This window comes from Eleginops maclovinus, chromosome 9 (assembly GCF_036324505.1).
Source record: "Eleginops maclovinus isolate JMC-PN-2008 ecotype Puerto Natales chromosome 9, JC_Emac_rtc_rv5, whole genome shotgun sequence".
NCBI lineage: Eukaryota > Metazoa > Chordata > Actinopteri > Perciformes > Eleginopidae > Eleginops > Eleginops maclovinus.
Genome location: NC_086357.1, coordinates 1,145,110 through 1,151,341, shown reverse-complemented (window position 1 = coordinate 1,151,341; position 6,232 = coordinate 1,145,110).

Sequence of the window (6,232 nt, the reverse complement as noted above, 5' to 3'; positions counted from 1 at the left end):
AGGATGGGGGAGGGGGGAGGTACCACCTCACCTTTCCTCTAGTGCCACCCTCAGGACAAATCGGACATCTCAGCTTTTGCTTTAAAAATAGATTTTGATAACGAAATGCATGACTAAAGATTAAAGCTGTTTAAGTACAGAAGTTTAAACCATCAAATGTATGACAAAAAGTTAAGAAAGAAAGTTCAAACATAAATTCTTTGCGCTTCACAACTGTGTCTGAAACCAGTAAATTGCTACATGATGCAACATTATCAATAATGAAATAAAGCCATGCCATGAGTAGTACATGAGAAATGGATGAAGGAAGGGTACTTTGCTTCTGACACTTCAGTTCATTTTTCTTTTAATACCTTTGTACGTTTACTGACGTGAGATTTTGATTGCAGGACTTTTAATTTGGTCTGGTGGCCGGACTTGCTACGGAGCCCGGCCGGGCACAGCCCTAAAAAGCAACGTGGGCAACACCTCCGCTTCCCCGTCCCGCGGGCCCACCACCTACGGGAAACAGCGATGGGGTCGGTTGCGCTGCCAGAAGGGTGGCAGTGAAAGCAGAGGGTCTCGACGGACAGACCCAGGCGACAGAAGCAGGCTTTGGGGACGTGGAATGTCACCTCTCTGGGGGGGAAGGAGCCGGAGCTTGTGCGGGAGGTGGAGCGTTACCAGTTGGATCTGGTGGGGCTCACCTCTACGCACAGCGTCGGCTCTGGAACCTTACTTCTGGATAGTGGTCGGATTCTATTTTTCTCCGGAGTTGCCCAAGGTGTGAGGCGCCAAGCGGGTGTGGGGATACTCACAAGCAGTGGCGATTCTAGAGTCTGTTGGGGCCCCAAGCAAAAATTCCCAGGGGGCCCTTCCGACCGGTGTCTTTTATAAATGCTGCTTACGGGTTTGGCTTGTGCAAATGCTGACACGTCCTCCAGATCCACAGACCTTCGCACACTGTGCTCTATTGAAATAAGAGCCAGTCCTGAAAGTCTCTCTTGTGACATGGTTGACCTGAGATAGGTTTTGATTCGTTTTAAAGCTGAGAAACTTCTCTCTCCAGAGGCAACAGTGACTGGGAGAGTTAATAGCAGACGGAAGGCAATGCTGAGATTTCCATAAAGATCCAGAAGCTGTTCCTTGTAAATGTAATCAAGCATCTCTCTTGGGGAGGCAGATACATGATCAGGAAAGGCATAGACAGCAGCCCTGATCTCCAGAACCAAATCCTCAGAATCAATGTCATGTAGTGTGTTTTCCAGTTTCTTGCAGCTGTCTTCAAGTTTGCCACCCTGAATATTTTTTGACATATTTTCTTTGGAGAAGATAAAACCATAAAGGGCATAAACATCCTCCATTTTTGAAAATCTTTCATCCAAACGAGTGAGGGCTGTGTCCACTAGGGGCAGTAAAAACTCTCTGTTAAAGTGCTCATCTGGAGTGGACTGCGTTTCTTCTCTGCCCTCATACAGGAACTGCCTGGTTGTTTTCCGCTTTCTTTTTTCAGGAAACTTCATATCAATCTCTAGGTTTTCTGCTATCTCTCTAGCATCAGTCTGAGAGGCAGCAAGTCCATTTCCCCTGAAATTCTCCAGATACACTCTCACTGTGCTTGTTTCTCTTTTAAGTGTTTCAAGAGAAACAGTGGGACTCTGGAGAATCTTGCTGACGTGGTTGATCTGATACAATATGTTGTACCAGATTACAGTGCACATTACAAAACTCCATGACAGGAGTTCATCCTTCATGATGGTTGCTGTGGACAATGTCTCTGAGTCCTTCTTCTGCACTGAAAGTTTTTGGAGAGCAGACAAAGCTTGTATGATCTCCGGCACTTTCACACTGTCAATCCTGGCCTCCCATCTGGTCACTGACAAAGATTTTACTGTTAACTGTTTGACATGTTCCTGTAAAACTGCCCAGCATTGCACAAAGGAGCTAAAAAGATTATACAGTCTCTGGAGAACACCAAAAAATGAGATGGAGACTACTGAAGATTTTGCAGCATCTGCTACAACCAGATTAAGAGTGTGACTACTGCATGGGACACACAGTGCCTTCTCATTCATTTGCAATATTCTTGTTTGAACCCCTTGTTTATGTCCCATCATGTTGCTCCCATTATCGTAGGATTGTCCACGGCAATCTGCAATGCTCAAGCTGAACTGGTCCAGCTTCTCCAGGAATGTGTCACACAGACCTTTGCCAGTGGTGTCTTGAACATCAACAAATCCTACGAAATGTTCAGAGATAGATGCGCCAACTGATGGCTCGCAGTTCACCACTCTCAAGACAACAGAAAGCTGCTCGGTGTGGCTAATGTCAGGAGTACAGTCCATTATGACAGAAAAGTACTTTGCTTTTTTCACCTTTTTGACTATCTCATGAATTACTTTGTCTCATATTAGTGCTATGATTTCTTTTTGGATTTGACTACTGAGGTAGTGCACCTTTGTTTGCTTGTTTTGGATCCTCCTCAAATGTTCATTCATGATTGGATCAAATTGTGCCATTAATTCCACCTGTGACAAGAAATTACCATTATGTGGGTCATATAGCACATTTGTATGCCCTCTCAAAGCGAGGTTCCTTTCAGCTAGGTGGCATATTATGGCAATCACTCTGCGTATGACACCTCTCCAGTGCTGCATCTCAAGATGCATCAAATCCTTGTTGATCTGATCATTGGCTGTTTTAGTTTTGAGCCTCATCTGGAGTTCATGCCAAGTTGTCATACAGGTAATGTGTGTTTTGGAATATTCATGTTCCTTTAGATGTCCAGCCAGATTCCTCCCATTTCTGAAACCTCCTTTTGTAAGTGCATTGTCCTGTTTACCAAAAACTTTGCACGCAAAACAGAAGACAGAGTCTGTGCTAACTGAATAAAGAAGCCATGTTCGCTGTATCTTTTCCCCATTTCTCATTACCATTTCGTAGTTTTCCTTTGTGAATCTACGTGGATTTTTCTCAGAATTCTGTGGGAAAACCACATCTTTGATCTGCTTAGGCCTATTTGTGACTAATGTACACACTTCAGTATGGCTTAGAACACTTGACCATTCTGCAGGGTCTTCTGATGTGGTCAAAGCTGTTGTAGAAGCAGGTGACGTGTCATGATGAGGGGTAGGAGTTGCAGTCCTGCTGGAGGTGGACGTTGCCGGAACTGAATGACAAAAAAAAAACAAGGTATACATTGTCATAGAGAATCTTTACAGGGCATGGTATATGTTATCAACTAAAGTAAAATGTATTGATTTATTAAACTCACAGTCATCTGTATCATAACCTGGGATGGGCACTCGATGTGCCTCTGGTGTCTCTTCCTGCTCATGACAACCACCAGGTGGAGTGTCCACTATCCCACTGGAGGTAGATGTTGCTGGAACTGATGTGACAAAAAACTAAATTGTGTAGTTCTATATTGTCATAAATAATCTTTACAATTAACAATTAAACAGTTACAGTCAACAGTTAACAATTAAAGTGGAACACTGGACTTACGGTTTTCCTCGTCAGCATTTGGTAGGGGCATTTTATCTGTTTCTTTTGTGGTCATAAATTTAAGTAAAGATCCTGAGGAGAGATATGAAAGAGATTTGTAATTGTTCTCCTTGGGCATAGCTTTCATTATTCATTGCTATCATAGCATTTATAGTAGCTAGCTTAACACTAGCTGCTAGTCTGTCTCCCTGTTAGTTCAACAATAAATAACACTAGTCAGTAGTTCAATAACAGGAGTCATTTACTGTTGATGTTATGCTTAGATCATTATCTGCTCCACTTACCACTGTCTTTCTTTCTTTTTTCTTCATCATCTTTTTTTTTCTTCTTCTTCTCACAACCAGATGGATAGCTCCTCTTCATTTTCCTCCAGCTTAGTTTCCAATTTAATGAACGATGGCATCACACGGGTTAACGTGAAGTGGGATAACTGACCTAGAGACGTCACCCATTCACTTACGTTCATTTTCCAAACCGGGCGGGAAGTTGGGTTTCTGACTCGGCAAACCAATGTCAATCAACATTCCATCCAATCGGAATATGTGTACGAAAAGACTCCCTTTATTTACGTGACGTTGCCTAGCAACGCTGCGCATGTGCAGTTGGAGAGTAGCACGTTTAAGTTTGCGGCCAAATAGTAATTAACGTAGTTTGTTACTATACAAGTTAAGCGCCTGTAACATCAGTGTTAAATGCGTATGTGCCGGTTGGTGTGCGTACCTTATGAAAGTAAGTGTTTATCGCCGTCGGCGATAAATACTTACTTTCATAAGCTAACTAGTAGTTGGCTTAACATGCCAGCTCTTGGGGGCCCCCTAGCGGCTCGGGGCCCCAAGCAGTTGCCTGCCTCACTTGTTCACAAGCTGCGCGTCTGCTCACAAGCCCCCGGTTGAGTGCCGCGCTTTGTTGGAGTTTACCCCAGTGGACGAGAGGGTCGCCTCCCTACGCCTGCGGGTTATGGGGGGGAGAACTTTGACTGTTGTGTGTGCTTATGCACCAAACAGCAGTTCAGATTATTCGGCCATCTTGGAGACCCAGAAGAAGTCCTGTATGGATCCTTAGTCTTGCTGGGAAACTTCAACGTACACCTGGGCAATGATGGAGACACTTGGAGGGGTGTGATTGGGAGGAACAGCCCTCCTGATCTGAACCGGAGTGGTGGTTTGTTAATGGACTTCTGTGCTACTCATGGATTGGCCATAACAAACACCATGTTTGAACATAAGGATGCTCATAAGTGTACGTGGTACCAGAGCACCCTAGGCAGAAGGTCCATGATCGATTTTGTTATCGTATCATCGGACCTGAGGCCGCATGTTTTGGACACTCGTGTGAAGAAAGGGGCGTAGTTCAAAGCCGCCATTGCCAAAGCTGCGGCGGGGAGCTGTGGTCTCAAGGTCTTAGGTGCCTCAAGGGGCGGTAACCCTCGAACCTTCTGGTGGACACTGGTGGTCAGGGAAGCCGTCCGACTGAAGAAGGGGGCCTTTCGGGATATGTTATCCCTGGGTACTCCTGACACAGTTGCAAGGTATCGACAGGCCCGAAGGGCAGCAGCCTCAGCCGTGGCTGAGGCAAAGCAGCGGGTGTGGGAGAAGTTCGGAGAAGCCACGGAGAAGGACTTTCGGTCGGCACCAAAGTTGATCTGGAAAACCGTCCGACACCTCAGGAGGGGGAAGCAGGGAACCATCCAAGCTGTGTACAGTAAGGATGGGATGCTGTTGACCTCAACTGATAGTGTGTTAGGGTGGTGGAAGGAACACTTTGAGGAACTCCTGAATCCGACAACTCCGCCCTCTATGTTAGAGGCGGAGCTGGAGTATGAAGGGGGATCAACTCCAATCTCACTGGGGGAAGTCACTGAGGTAGTTAAACAGCTCCACAGGGGCAAAGTCCCGGGGGTGGATGAGATCCGCCCAGAAATGCTGAAGGCTCTGGGTGTTGATGGACTGTCATGGTTGACACGTCTCATCAACATTGCGTGGAAGTCGGAAACAGTACCAAAGGAGTGGCAGACCGGGGTGGTGGTTCCCCTTTTTAAAAAGGGGGATCAGAGGGTTTGTGCCAATTACAGAGGCATCACATTACTCAGCCTCCCCGGGAAAGTTTACTCTGAGGTGCTGGAAAGGAGGGTCTGGCCGATTGTCGAACCTCAGATTGAGAAGGAACAATGCGGTTTTCATCCTGGTCGTAGAACGACGGACCAGCTTTTTACTCTCGCGAAGATTCTGGAGGGGGCCTGGGAGTACGCTCATCCGGTCTACATGTGCTTTGTGGATTTGGAGAAGGCGTATGACCGGGTTCCCAGGGAGATACTGTGGGAGGTGCTGCAGGAGTATGGGGTGAGGGGGTCTCTACTCAGGGCCATCCAATCTCTGTACTCCCAAAGTGGGAGCTGTGTCCGGGTCCTCGGTAGCACGTCGGACCGATTTCCGGTGAGGGTTGGCCTCCGCCAGGGATTGTCACCAATCCTGTTTGTTATATTCATGGACAGGATTTCGAGGCATAGTCGAGGGGGAGGAGGTCCTAATGGCTTCATCGGTCTGTGACCTGCAGCACTCACTGGATCGGTTCGCGGCCGAGTGTGAAGCGGCTGGGATGAGGATCAGCACCTCCAAATCTGAGGCCATGGTTCTCAGCAGGAAACCGATGGATTGTCCACTTCAGGTAGGGAATAAAGCCTTACCCCAAGTGAAGGAGTTCAAGTATCTCGGGGTCTTGTTCTCGAGTGAGGGAACAATGGAGCGTG